The sequence below is a fragment of the Ursus arctos genome, unplaced genomic scaffold (genome assembly GCF_023065955.2).
Source record: "Ursus arctos isolate Adak ecotype North America unplaced genomic scaffold, UrsArc2.0 scaffold_28, whole genome shotgun sequence".
Lineage (NCBI taxonomy): Eukaryota > Metazoa > Chordata > Mammalia > Carnivora > Ursidae > Ursus > Ursus arctos.
The window spans coordinates 11214294-11229934 of record NW_026622963.1 but is presented as its reverse complement, the minus strand read 5'-3'; the positions used below and the strand labels follow the sequence as shown (position 1 = coordinate 11229934).

The window sequence follows — 15641 nt, the reverse complement described above, 5'->3', positions numbered from 1 at the left end:
TGAAACTCAGCAAAAATAATTATGGTATCCTACCTCACAGAACTTCATAGAAATTCAAATTAAAACAATTGAGGAACCAGTTAAACATCTATCAGATTGCTCTAAAATGAGCAATGGAAAAAAATATGTCCATGCCTAGCTATTGGTTAGGCGATGGGGTATTTTACACAGTACCAAGAACGGTACCAAAAAAAGTACAAGTTTTCTCAAGTGTGACGAGGCACATATAAAACATCCCCCAAACACACAAAGGAACAAAATAAAACAAATACAGCACATTAAAAACTTTCATGTCTTTTGATCTTACAATTAATTTCTAACAGTTTACCTTAAAGAAAGGCAATGATATTCAATGATTAATTTATATGCAGAAATAATTTTCCATTGGATGTTCAGTACAGTGTTATTTATAATAGCGAAATGAGAGACAAAATAAATGTTCCATTGGTAACTTAAGACTGTATGGCAATGTGATAGTAATTGAAATGGAGATATTATTTAATGACATTGAAAAATGTTCCCAAAACAAATCAAGAAACAGAGTCTTAATTACAGAGAGTAAACTGATGATTACCAGAGGGGAGGAGGAGCAGGGAATTGTGAAATAGGTGATGGGGACTAAGGAGTACACTTGTGATGAGCACTGGTTGATGTATGGAAATGTTGAATCACTATATTATACATGTGAAACTAACATAACACTGTATGTTAACTGAAATTAAAAACTTTAAAAAAAAGAAAAATGTTTGTTAAATATAACTAAGTTTAAAAAGAATAAAAACTACATATAGAATCTGTTTTGCTAAAAATAATGCATGTACAAACCTAATTTAAAAATTGAAAGACTAGGGGCGCCTGGGTGGCACAGCAGTTAAGCGTCTGCCTTCGGCTCAGGGCGTGATCCTGGCGTTATGGGATCAAGCCCCACATCAGGCTCCTCCGCTATGAGCCTGTTTCTTCCTTTCCCACTCCCCCTGCTTGTGTTCCCTCTCTCGCTGGCTGTCTCTATCTCTGTCGAATAAATAAATAAAATCTTTAAAAAAAATGTTTTTAAATAAAAAATTGAAAGACTAATAAATAACAAAACGTTAAATGAAAATGTATATATTATAAATTTCCTACTATAAACATATTTCATTCAGCATTGCCTTCATAATAAAATTACATACAGTTACTAAAAAATAGCCACATATGCCCTTGACTCACATGCAGTGTACTCTAAATATTCTAACCCTGATTGTATACATAAACCTTCTGCTCTGTCACTGCAGTTCTGAATGAGCCCCTCAAAGATCATTCTGAATATCTATCACATGGTCAGTCACCTGAGAGAGAATACATCAAATTGTTATGAGTTTGGGGACCCAAATGACTGCCCTCTATTGCAGAACAATACTAAAAGAAGAGTATGTGTGTCCTAGGCAAGCTTTGTTCTCTAGAGGTGAGAAGCTAGTGCTAACCAGGTTTTATATTAAATGTCTTCATCATTTGCGAGCAGCCAGATGGTTGGTAATATGTGTAGATATTTTGAAACATAGGCTGGCTGATTTCAATTAGTTTTGAAGTGAGACAAATGATATTGAGGATCTATATTGCTAAGCCCAGGGGTACTAAGAGAATATTTTCTTACAGATGAATATCCCATCAGCTAGCGCTCCTGCTTATATAATATAGCTAATAGGTTATCCTGGAACACATCTGCTATTGGAAAGAATCTGTTATGAAGCACCTAGCTGGGCAGACATTTTATGGCCAAGATTAGGAAACCAGCTAACCTGAGTGACGAAAAGGAAACTAAAAAAACAAAAACAAAAACACAAAAGCCCACAAACCAATATAGCCTATACGTTTGTGTTTCAGAATGCACTAAGTTTATTGTAAAGGATTTTGGCAGCAAATAAAAATACTTCTATAGTAAACTGCAGTCATTTGGGGCCAAATCAAAGGCTCTGACGGAAAGGATTAGTAGCTGAACAAGTGTTGGCTTTTTTCAGGCTTAGCAGGCAATGCCAATTTTATGTCATGTTCCTCAAGGTACCAGCTGTGTTGTTCCTGATGATTTTCTTCTATACTGAGAGAAAGGACACAGATGAGTCCTTGAAAATGCCACTATTTGGGCATACCTTGACCTCAAAAATTCAGGTAAATCAGGATAAATGAATTATTAATTCTGTTATTCAAAATAAAGTTGAGAATCTAAAATTTAATTTCTTTTCTGCACCACAGAGATTCAATAGACACTCAGAAAAGTGATCTGGCTCTAAGTCTACCAAAGAAATCAAATGAATTATTTTTTAAAAAGCAGGAAGTCAAACAGAAATACAAAAAATTTAAAAAACATAATTTAACCCTTAATTTTCTTCATAGAAAACAATTCACACACTTTTTTCGTCTCCTCGTTAGCTACAATAGTAATAAAATACCTGATATTAAGAAAATTAAATAGTTTTAATGCTTGTTTCATTCCATGCAGTGACTGGCATGCTTACTATTTACTAAATGGCTACTACCCTGTAGATACTATACCAGGTGCTTCATACACATTATTGTAAATCACTATCCCAACAACCTTATACAGGTAAGTATTTTCATTTTACAGAATAATGAATTGAGAGCCAAAGAAATTCAGTAACCTGACCAAGATCATACAGTCCAGGTCCTACTCTAAAACCCATGCTCCTTCCACATCACCATAGTTAAATGAAAATGTTTCTGTTAGTCAAGTACTCTCAGTGATTCAATGTTCTTGCACACAGAAGCAGTGAAAGACTCCTCTGGGGCACGCCTCTATAGCTCTGAGACAAACCATCAAGTTTCCACTAACAACAGGTGAGTCTTCCAGATGCAATTTTGTCATTGAATAAATAAGCATTCTATGAAAGAGTTTGAACTCGCAAAATAAAAGGCAAACAGCTAATCTTACAGGCAAAAAGGCAAACAGAATAAGGAGATAGGAGCTACTGGTAATAAAAACAATTATTTAGACTCTTAGTACTCAAAATGTGGCCCTAACTAGCAGCACTGGTTTCACTTATGAGCTTGTTAAAAATGCAATCTTATGGTTCATTCCTCCTTCTGTTTACCCCCCCCCATTCTTCCCTTTCTTCTCCTACCGATCTTCCTATTTCTTATGTTCCATAAATGAGTGGAACCATATGATAATTCTTTCTCTGCTTGACTTATTTCACTTAGTATTATCTCCTCCAGTCCCATCTGTGTTGCTGCAAATGTTGTGAAATCGTTCTTTTTGATGGCTGAGTAATATTCCACTGTATAAATGGACCACATCTTCTTAATCCAGTCATCTGATGAAGGGCATCTTGGCTCCTTCCACAATTTAGCTATGGTGAACAATGCTGCTATGAACATTGGGGTGCATCTGGCCCTTCTCTTCACTACATCTGTATATTTGGGGTAAATACCCAGTAGTGCAATGACTGGATCATAGGGTAGCTCAATTTTTAGTTTTAAGGGACCTCCACACTGTTTTCCAGAGTGGCTGTACCATTCCCACCAACAGTGTAAGAGGGATCCCCTTTCTCCACATCATCTCCAACAATTGTTGTTTCTTGCCTTGTCAATTTTTGCCATTCTAACTGGCGTAAGGTGGTATCTCAATGTGGTTTTGATTTGAATTCCCCTGATGGAAATGATTTTGAACATTTTTTCATGTGTCTGTTAGCCATTTGTATGTCTTCATTGGAAAAGTGTCTGTTCATATCTTCTGCCCATTCTTTGATTTGATTATTTTTTTCCTGTGTATTGAGTTTGAGAAGTTCTTTGTAAATCTTGGATACTAGTCTTTTATCTGTATTGTCATTTGCAAATATCTTCTCCCATGCCATGGGCTGCCTCTTAGTTTTTTTTATGAGAGACTACGGACTCTGGGAAACAAACTGAGGGCTTCAGAGGGGAGAGGGGTGGGGGATCGGGATTAGGCCGGTGATGGGTATCAGGGAAGGCACATATTGCATGGTGCACTGGGTGTTATACGCAAGTAATGAATCATGGAACATTACATCAAAAACTAGGGATGTACTGTATGGTGACTAACATAATAAAAAATTATTATTTAAAAAAAAAAAAAGAAATGCAATCTTAGTCCTGACTTCAAACCTACTGAATCTGAATGTTTTTAAAAAGATTAGTATGTCATGAAAGCTTGAGAAGCAATGATTTTAATTATAATTAAGCCAGTACTAACTAAATGATGTTCAAAACTAGTTTAAAGAGGTAGAGATTAGCCTACAGCCAACAATGTCTCCAGGAAAAACAGATATTTTAATGCATTCCATTGTTTGATTAATTCTGTAAATTGTAAACAGTAGCTTTTGCTTCATTTGCTGAGAACACTTTTGTTTTAAATTTTGAAGCCATTATTCCATTCTTTTAATCCTATCTGGTAAGATCTTGTTTCCTCTTTCACCTTCCACCCACTCATTCTTAGCTAACATCCAAGTATTCATAGAAAAGCAACAGCACATGCCTAGTCAGAGTTTTACCTTGGAGTAAAACTTAAGCAGGGCCAAAGGGCCAAGATATGATCTGCTGGGATGAAATGCATTTATAAGCAAGAGCTATCTTCACCCAAATCCAAGGTTTTCCTTATGATTTACCTATAGTAGCAAGCAAGCTGTATATTACCCCACAAAATGCACTTATCTGTATCAATAGTGGACTCTAATACTGTGGCTAAAGGAAAGGATTTATGGGTTCTTTTATCAAGACAAAAGATCTTATAAAAATTTTTTCTCTTACATAGCTAGCCACCACCCAAACCATTAATAGTAGTGGGAAGATGGTAATGCATTTGATCATGGAGAGAATACCTAATTAAATCCATTAAGTAATTGATGATAAAATAAAATTGTTACCACTGTCCTGCTATATAAACTAAAGCATAAAATTACTGATAAATTCCTCTCCTCACTGAAAACAGCTCTGCCAGATAGTTAAAAACAACAGCTGGAAATATCTGACCAGATGACAACAAGTAAATTTTAAAGGGAAAACAATAGCCTCATTTAACCGATTTTTAAAAACTTATTTATTATATATATTTGTTAGGCTTATAAAGTACTTATATGGAACAACAGTAAGTATCGTCTCTATCCCTCTGGGTATATTTTCAGGGAATTCTCTCTTAAACTAATTTTAGTCCTTTTCTTATTTTTTTGTCAGGGTTACTTTTTATCACTTATAATAAAAAATATCACTTATAATAAAAAATCTGAGTAAAAATTCTCAAAAAGTTTAAAAAATAGGTAGCATCTTTTTTTCTACTTTAAGAAAAAGAAATTCAGACCAAAACACCGAGACACTATCTGTTCTCTAATTCCAGATTCTTTTACTTTATAATCTTATAAATCTAACATTCTTACATCCTATAACAAAAAGGACTAAAAAAAAGGTTGGTGTCACCCGGCTAATAGCACCATGTAGGAAAAGATTAGTGATACAATTCAATGTTCAGATTATAATATAATTTTCTTTGTCTAGTTTTTACTGATGGTGCCTTCCCTCTTTCTTCTTTTCTCCTTCAACAAGATTGTTGACCTTGCTTAAGAGAGGACTGATTTGTCTCTTATCAGATGGTTAAAGTCTCCCTAATTTGAGTAAGCTCTAAAAAAATTGCTGTTTTAGAAAGGTCAATTAGTTCCAAACAAAGGCATTCCGTTCACTAAGCATCTCCTATAGAGATACTTCCTACTGGGATAAGCCAGTATTTCCTGTTGTGCTCCAGTGTATAAAGGGGCAAAGGAAGCTGCACGTGAATGCACACATTACCAGCTGGAGTCCCCAGAGTTTATAATTTCTGACAGCACTTACAGGAGATTTCCTCTGAGCTGCCATACAAGCATTTTCTAAGATTTTGCTGAGTTATGCCATTTGTAGGGAGTGGGGTATTTAAAAGAACACATCTTATCCATCATGAAATCTGAATGATTTTTTTTTTTCTCCACAGTGATATTTGGTCTTGTCCATCTATTTCCACTGCCACAGTTACACCTTTCACATTTAGATGGTTCTGGCAGTCTCCCAGCTGGTGTCTGCCTCTAGGCCCTCATACTCCATTCATATATAGTCACTAAAATAATGCTCTTCAATTAATTTCACCATGTAACTTGCCTGTTCAAAAATTTTCAGTGACTCCCTATTTCTCAGCATATCAAACTCAAATTTCTAAGCTTGGGTTTCAAAACCCTCCATACTTCAAATCAATAGTTATCAATCAATCATCTCACTTTGCAGATGAGAAAACTGAAATACTTTGAGAGAACTTGCCCGCGGTCACACAGTTAGTACAAGAATGGGGATTTCAGACCTGGCAATCTGGTTCCAAAGTTTATGCTCTCAAGCATTACACTACATTGCCCCTATTAAGAGTGTGGTGTGTGAATGTTACCTTGCAATTGTATTTATGGGTCTCTAGATATTTTCCCAACTACGTTATTTTCTGAAACAGTCTCCTTCTTTTCTATGTTCACACAGAGCCTATACATCATAGATATTTAATATGCTTCACTGACTGGTGTTATACCAGAATGGCTGTTCAGGCAAACTAGAATGCCAACATTCCAAATATTTACAGTCAAAGATCTCTGAATGTATAAAGTGGTTAAAACGAGGAGCACCTGGCTGTCTCAATAGGTAGCATGCAAATCTTGATCTTGAGGCCATGACTTTGAACCCCAGTTCAGGGTAGAATTTACATTCATACATACAAAATAAATAAATAAAGTGGTTAAAATACCTTTTGTCTATTCATATTCTCATCTGCCGTAGTTTCTGCATTTTCTTGCCTAAAAACTGTTGTGGTATTAAATTTTTCTACATGGTGTTCTGGTCCGAAAATACACGATGGTGCAATCTTAGCAGAGGCTTACAAAAAAAAAGAAAAGAAAAGAAAAAATCAAATAGCTAGGCATAATGGAAGACCACTCCTGATATATTAAAGACAATCCTAGAATAAAAGAAGTAGAAAGGCTACATCAAGCATGGTGTTACATAATCTTCAGCACTTGCAATTTTTAAATTTGACACATTTAATATATTCACTCTTTTCTATATATGACGAAGCCAACAAGGTAAATAAAGGGGAAGCCCCTTCACTGAGAAGGCATTGTGAATGAATATTTCAGGAGAAAAACACCTAGCCATAGCCTTGGTAAATGCTAAGCAAAGTTCATGTAAATTAAATATTCATGCTTAGCACTATGCTCTATTTAAGGGAAAAAAGGGGGAAATCAATACTTTATAATTCTGGCAAGTTTGCAGCAACTGAAAATAAAAGAATAAATGGGTAATGTTACAGAGAAAAAAAGGCCATAACCAGGAAAAGTATAGGATTCTCTCTTCTTTCTCTTGTGGTTCTACACTATTACACCATCAGTTAAACTGACCTGAGATGCTTCAAAAGAAATTTCAAACATTATCATTTACACATATATGAACTAACCACACAAACGCATGATGATGGAGATGCCAGGACAAAGAATTAGGCATCCATATGTTTCTTCATTGATAAAACCCCATTATTCTATGGTTTTGCAACTAAAGTTCATGTTCCAAAATCATGATATACCAAATACCTGTTCTTAAAATAAGACAATGAATAACTCTGAAACTGGATCTAGAAGTAATTAGCTACTCCAGAGGATGCTAGGGAGACTGAAAAGCAAGATGCCACCTATTTTCCCTGCCACTATTTTGAGTAGTCCAAATGCAAACTTGGAGGAAAGTAAAGCCCAAAGTAAATCTGCTTAATTAAAAGATAGCTGGAGGAAGTGCTGCATAAATATTCTGTTGGATTTTGAAAAAGTGCTATTGTGAGGAAAAACCTCACTCTTCATAAGTCAAGATGAAAACTAAGGATAACGCCATACTATTAGAATACCAACACTAGGTATCACTTACTGTATGTCAAGCACTTTTCATCTATCATCTCCTTTAACCCCCCTCCCCCAAGTTCTAAGCCTTGGAAAGTATTACCATTCTTTAAAAAAAAAAAGAATTACCATTCTTATTATATATACAACTAAATATTATTATATATACAACTAAAGTTCAGAAAGAGTAAGCAACTTAGTCATGACCTAGGTCTGCGCTTACACACCTAGACTATGGCAGATCTGGACTCTGGATTCAGATCTATCTAATAATGCCAAAGTCCATGCTTCCTTCTACTTGACTACATAGTGCAGCAGTGCTCAGCCTTTACTGCCTGTCAAAATCACCTGGGATCTTTTTCAAATACAGATCCATGGGTTACATCCCCATGGATACTATACCAGCAGGTCTCAAGTGGTGCACAGACATGTTTACTTTTAAAAAGTAGTTCATGTGCTGTGTTTTTTTTTTATTTTATTCATTTATTGGGGGTGGGAGGAGACAGCACGAGTGGGGGGACGGGCAAAGGAAGAGGGGGAGGGAGAATTTCAAGCAGGTTCCACACCTGACATACAGCCCAACATGGGGCTTGATCCCTGAGATCACAACCTGAGTGGAAACCAAGAGCAGGACGCTTAACCAACTGATTCACCCAGGTGCCCATCAGGTGCTTCTGATATACATCAAAGTAGTTGTAAGTTATTGCTAGGCAGGGAAAAAAAAAAACCAAGGCAATCTAGACTTAATTTCATTGTCAATTTGTAATACTTGTTCCTCAGCAAATTTACCTAATTATATATTTTATAGGCATCCATTAAATCATCCTGTTTTTTATCAGTATGATATCCCTAAGAAAATAAGAAGGTTATAGTAGTATAAGTGATATAGAGGTCCATTTATTATAGAAAGAACATCAAATATGGATTGGCCATTTTCTAATAATCTAAAAAATGGACAACATACAAATAGAAGAGACATATTGCTTTAAAATCTTAATTTAGCACATATTTTGGATTAGAGAAGAATAAAATCTTATAAATAAATAGAAAACAGTTTAAAAGAGCTCTGGGCTTAATGTTCAGAATCTTAACAATTTGCAGAAATGAGATTGAAATACCTTAGATATGACCACCTCCAAAATGTTTTCAGAGGGCAACCCCCTCCGGTCCCCTCCCTCTTCAGGAGCTCAATAAACTTTGCTTTGCTGCCCACCAAAACAAAACAAAATAAAACAAAATGTTTTCAGCTATTTTTTTGTAGAGAATAAGAAGAAAAAATCCCAGAGATTAATACTTTTTCTGGTAAATAGAGATTTCTCTTAAGAAAACAAGCTAATAGTTTACATCACTTTTTATCCATTAAATATTTACTGAGTACTTAAAACATACAAGGCATTTTACTACTTCTAATCTTTTACCATTTGTATGCTAATATCACATACTTTATGCTCTTATCATTTCTGAACTAGTACTTCTAACTGGACACAAAAAATACAGGGGGGTTATCCGCCCTGTTCCGTGTCTATGTGGATTATCACATGACCTGAGTTCACATTAAGGGCATGTTAGATAATCTGCTTTGGCCTGGAACTTGTCTGATGCAGGATTTCACTTAAGGAAGTATGCCTGCAAAAGGCCTCACAGGTTGCCTGGTCCAAACTCCTTATTACACAGGAGCACCTGGCTGGCTCAGTCAGTAAAACATGTGACTCTCGGTCTTGGGGTTGTGAGTTCAAGCCCCAAGGTGGGTGTGGAGATGACTTAAGTAAATAAATGACCCATACTTAAAAAAAGAAAACAAACTCATTATACAGATGAAGACACTGGGATGTAGAGAGGGAGAAGAACTAGATTAAAATATCACATGTCTGCCCAAATTTGCAGCTTTTTTACAGTCCAGCACCAACCTTGAGAAATTGGGCACGTCTTGGGCAGGGCTGCACTATGACTTATGTGGGCCCTGGACACTTTTGTCTTTGTGGCTCTTCTTCCATAAAAAAATTCAAAAATAACATTTTGTGATTGTTCTGGTATGAAGACAAATATGTTAAAACATTTTGTTCAATTGAAGTTCATTTGTTTCCTTCTGATTTTAAAAGACATTAAAATATTTCCATGGGCCCCTAAAAATATTGAGGGCCGTGGGTACTCATGGATAAGATGGCCCTGGTGTTAGGTCCTTCATTTGACTGTTGACACCAGCTTTACTCTTCTCCAGGAGTCTTCTGCCATAGTCACATACATGTGGCTTCTCTATTACTCAGGATATACTGGCCCCCAGAAAGGTGTCTTTTTCTTTCTTTCTTTTCTTTCTTTCTTTCTTTCTTTTCTTTCTTTCTTTCTTTCTTTCTTTCTTTCTTTCTTTCTTTCTTTCTTTTTTTCTTTCTTTTCTTTCTTTCTTTCTTTCTTTCTTTCTTTCTTTCTTTCTTTCTTTCTTTTAAAGTCAGGCTACTCCAGTGATTCTCATTCTGGCAGCTCTTCAGCACCTACTTCCTCATTCTGAACCAGGCAATCCTTTAGAAAACCTGGAGTTACAGGGGCGCTTGGGTGGCACAGCGGTTAAGCGTCTGCCTTCAGCTCAGGGCGTGATCCTGGCGTTATGGGATCAAGCCCCACATCAGGCTCTTCCGCTATGAGCCTGCTTCTTCCTCTCCCACTCCCCCTGCTTGTGTTCCCTCTCTCACTGGCTGTCTCTATCTCTGTCAAATAAACAAATAAAATCTTAAAAAAAAAAAAGAAAGAAAACCTGGAGTTATAAACAGAGATCAGCTGCAAGCCTCTAGGAATGAAAACAACCTTTAGGGTCCCAAATTACATTTAAAAGGACTATTAGGCAGATTACTTCATTAGGATTTATGGTCTTTCACAATATGGCTAGTTATCACCTACACAGATGTCCTTACCCTAAGAACATGTATGAGGGTTTTCTAGTATAGACAGGATTTTGTTTCCAGTATTTCACAGTGTGAAAAGGCTGCCATCGTTCATAAAATGAAGGAAAGTGTAACCCTATTGTAACCAGGGAAATTCAATGACTATGAAATCTCCCAATATTTATCCATTTTAATGCCATTTAAAAATGGAATTTATCATTCTCATAGCACTCACTTTGCCTGGTTTTACTTTAAGGTCCCCAAGTGTGAGGCTCAGCTTAGTCTTCGTCTATCCAGTAACGTAACATTTATCACTTTTATCATCAGAGGTTTGATTCCTGATTATTCTTGTCACATCTGTTATTTTTCTTCAGCTATTTCTGATCTTTAATTCAACAAATACTATTTTGTGACTACTATATGCTAGGTATAACATGGTATATACAAAGATCAGTAAAATAAGACATTGCTCCTGAGGAGCTAATTTCAAGTTAGGGGGATTACACTTAAAACAGGGCAAACACGTTAAGTGCCACTATAAGGTACTTATTGGATAAAGGAGGTGTCTGGAAAAATGTCACGCAGGATATAGCATTTGAAATGAGTCTTAGTGAGGAAAGATGACTCAGAATTGGAAAGAAGGTAGAAAAGAAACAGCATAGCAAAGACAGAAACAGCATAGCAAAGACAGAAATAGCAGTGTCGAATATATTTACAAAACAGCAAGAAGTATAATTTGGTTTAAACATGCAGTACTAGTTAGTATTAAGAAGTGAAAAGCAAAATGAGGGGCTAAATATAAACATCAAAAAGGAATACTAATACCTGGGGCCTCATTTATTTTTATTTTTTAAATTTTATTTTTTTTTCTGGGACCTCACTTTGTACTTTATTTGTATTCCCTATAGCCCAGAGCAGTGTTGGTCATATATATAATATTTGTAATTGATTAAAGCTGTCAAAAAAAAAAAAGTATCAACAATGTACAATAATCCCCAGGCACCTGTTCAAATGCATCTAATAATTACAGTAAATATACAATGATATAAGGCACTTGGAAAAAATTCATTATTAAATAGTAGTTAACACAGAACAGATTAAGGGATAATCATTCTAACCCTTCCTGTAATACAAATTTGGTAGTTTAAAAAGTTCTAATAGGTCCTACTAATCTCAGGGCATTTCTTTCAGTGAAGCTCAGAAGTATGTGAAAAGCTACATATCAGTGAGTTTCAATATAAAAGGAATCCCTAGTGGTTTAGCAAACTCAGTCCACTTTTCATCAAGTCTTCCAACACAGGGCCAAATTTAATTTATTAAAGGAAAACTGTAATAGCTTCCCAAGCAAAAAGAGGCAGCTAAAATTAAAGACAAAGTTTTACTGAGAACAAGTTGCCATTGGATAATTAAGCATAACTTAGGGAATTAAAGATGGCATTTTCATTATGAGAAACTGTCCAAATTAAACTGAACTTCAGAATTTTCTTACAGCAAAAAAAGGCTTTTAGAATATAATTTTTATTTTCAGATGTGGGCAAAATATTGAAATTAAAATACACCCATACTAGAAGATATGAACAGACATTTTTCCAATGAAGACATACAAATGGCTGGGGCGCCTGGGTGGCACAGCGGTTAAGCGTCTGCCTTCGGCTCAGGGCGTGATCCCGGCATTATGGGATCAAGCCCCACATCAGGCTCTTCTGCTATGAGCCTGCTTCTTCCTCTCCCACTCCCCCTGCTTGTGTTCCCTCTCTCGCTGGCTGTCTCTATCTCTGTCGAATAAATAAATAAAATAAAATCTTTAAAAAAAAAAAAGACATACAAATGGCTAACAGACACATGAAAAAATGTTCAAGATCATTAGCCATCAGGGAAATTCAAATCAAAACCACACTAAGATACCATCTTACGTCAGTAAAAATGGTAAAAATTGACAAGGCAGGAAACAACAATTGTTGGAGAGGATGTGGAGAAAGGGGATCCCTCCTACATTGTTGGTGGGAATGCAAGTTGGTACAGCCACTCTGGAAAACAGTGTGGAGGTCTCTTAAAAAGTTAAAAATTGAGCTACCCTATGATCCAGCAATTGCACTACTGGGTATTTACCCCAAAGATTCAGACGTAGTGAATAGAAGGGCCATATGCACCAATGTTCATAGCAGCATTGTCCACAATAGCTAAATCGTGGAAGGAGCCGAGATGCCCTTCAACAGATGACTGGATTAAGATGTGGTCCATATATACAATGGAATATTACTCAGCCATCAAAAAGAACTATGTCTCAACATTTGCTGCAACATGAATGGCACTGGAGGAGATAATGCTAAGTGAAATAAGTCAAGCAGAGAAAGACAATTATCATATGGTTTCTCTGATCTATGGAACATAAGAACTAGGAAGATTGGTAGGAGAAGAAAGGGATAAAGAAAGGGAGGGTAATCAGAAGGGGGAATGAAGCATGAGAGACTATGGACTCTGGGAAACAAACTGAGGGCTTCAGAGGGGAGGGGGGTGGGGGAATGGGATAGACTGGTGATGGGTAGTAAGGAGGGCATGTATTGCATGGTGCACTGGGTGTTATACACAAGTAATGAATCATGGAACTTTACATCAAAAACTGGGGATGTACTGTATGGTGAATAACATAACATAATAAAAATATTATTATGGAAAAAAAATAAAGTTTGTTTTTGTGCATGGTGTAAAATAAATAAATAAATAAATAAATAAATAAATAAATAAATAAAATACACCCATAGTTTCAAAATGCCAGAAATACATGGAATAAATATTTGAGCAATAACGTTACATAAAAAATTATGGTATATGCAGGTACAATGCAACAGTTGTTCATTTAATGTTTTAAAAGCTAAGTTTGTTTTTTTTAAAGATTTTATTTATTTATTTGACAAAAAGAGTGAAAGAGCACAAGCAGCGGGAGCGGCAGAGGAAGAGGGAGAAGCAGGCTTCCCGCTGAGCAGAGAGCCCGACCAGGATCTTGAGATCATGACCTGAGCCAAAGGCAGATGCTTAACTACCTGAGCCACCGAGGTGCCCCTAAAAGCTAAATTTGTACTAGAACAATTGTTATACCCCTTTCCTCTGACCATTAACTAATTAAAACTAACAAGTCTTGACGATCAATATTTTCTTACACACTCATGTAAATTCACTTTTTTAAAATAAGTACCTCTACCTGTGCTTAAATATACTGTGAAATTTGAAAAACAGATAATTGCTCTAAGACTAGACTACCATTATGCCTCAAAGCTATTGCAAATGCTTCTTCAAGAGTGGCCCATAGCCCACATGAACCATATTTCTCCTGGGATGCTCGCTTAAAATGCAGATCCTTACTCCAACAATTCTTGGATCTCACCAAGATATAAAATCATTGCCTTTATCATTGTAATCAGTGTTCTCACTTCCATCTTACCCAGATTAAATTCCATGAACAACCCTGTTTTTCACTTTGCAAACACACCTTGTCCTTCCTTTCATCTTTCTACTAGTAAAATGCCAACTCAACCATCAGCTTACTCTAAGCATGATGACTTGGCTTCATATTTGAGGGGGAAAATAGATCTGATCAGTTGAATTTTATCTCATCATCCCTCCCCGCATTCCTCCATTATCTTCCAGAACAAAACTCAAAGAATACCTTGACTTTCCCCTCGTCCATTTTCTCAACCCACTCCATTCGGGTTTTTGTTCCCACCACTTCACTGAAATACTGCTAAGTAAGGTCACCAAGGACTTTATGCCCCCCAAGGCCACTGACCAATTCTCTATTCTCACTTTATCAAAACTTAAATTAGCATTTCATACAGTTGACCACTCCCTCCTTCTTAAATACTTCCTCCTCTAGTTTCTGGGGTACCTTACTGCTCTGGTTTTCTTCCTACCTCATTGACCAGTTCCATCTCAGTCCTTTTTGTTGGCTTCTTTGATACTACGTCTCTCAGGGCTGGAGTGACCAAGAATATCCCTTAACACTTTTCCCCACTCCTTATTCATTCTCTTTCCCTAAGTGATTTTATGCAGTCCCATCGCTTTGGATACCACCAAGATGCTTATTACTCTCAAATTTTATCTCTAGTCCATAGCTCTCTTTTTAAAATTCTAGTCTCCTTTATACAACTGCCTTCTAAACATCTCCACTTGGATGTCTAAGAGCCATCTAACACTTAACAAGGTCAAAACAGAACTATTAACATCTAATCTCTCCCCTTGCAAAGTCCTCCAATGTCAGTGAATAGTCCACCATCCACCCACTTGTTCAATCAAAAACAACATTTTTTTTTATTCTCACCCTCTGCCCTCTCTTCTCCGACCCAATCCATCTGTTTATCTCTTGTTAGCTCTACCTTCAATATATTCAAATCTGACCAGGTTAATTAAACTGAGAGTGAGTTTCTTTCAGGTGTCTGGTGCCAGGTTCTGTGTTGGGTCAACTCCACTTCAGTGCCTCCTATTCCTGCCTTCTCCTTGTCGAACCCACATTTGCCAGCCTATTTCAAAGTCTTCATTTTCTCACTTAAACAATTGCCTTAGCCGACTAACTAGTCTTCCTACCTCAAATCTCTCTCCTAAGCCACTCTATTAGTCACTGCTCAAAAACCTTTGGTGGATCTTCAGTGTTCACAAAATAAAACATTAACTCATGATTTTAACTCAGCTTATCTATCCCAGTCACATCTCTCAGTGCATTACCTTCAACCACCCTCTAATCATGCAGGGCTACTTAACCATTCCCCAGACGTGGCATGTATTGACCTATCTCTAAACTTTGGCTCATGCTATTCTTTCACCCTAGGAACACTCACAGAGTACAATGCCACTACACTGGCATTAGGAGACTTGGGTAAAAGTTCTA

At 36.5% G+C, this 15641-nt stretch overlaps 1 protein-coding gene across 17 annotated transcripts in view; it reads right to left on the bottom strand.

Moving 5' to 3' along the window:
• Positions 1-15641, bottom strand: part of PEAK1 (pseudopodium enriched atypical kinase 1) — a 294322-nt gene that overhangs the window by 110298 nt on the left and 168383 nt on the right. For 9 of the 17 annotated variants that reach the window (XR_003311383.4, XM_044391996.3, XM_026478587.4 and 6 more), the window contains one exon: positions 6755-6882. The exons of 6 other annotated variants lie outside the window; for them this stretch is intronic. The gene's annotated coding sequence lies outside the window, so the exon portion shown is untranslated. Of the gene's footprint in view, positions 1-6754; positions 6883-9007; positions 9095-15641 lie in introns of all 17 variants that reach the window. 2 more of the 17 variants (XM_048221524.2, XM_044391994.3) reach the window with 1 other exon arrangement.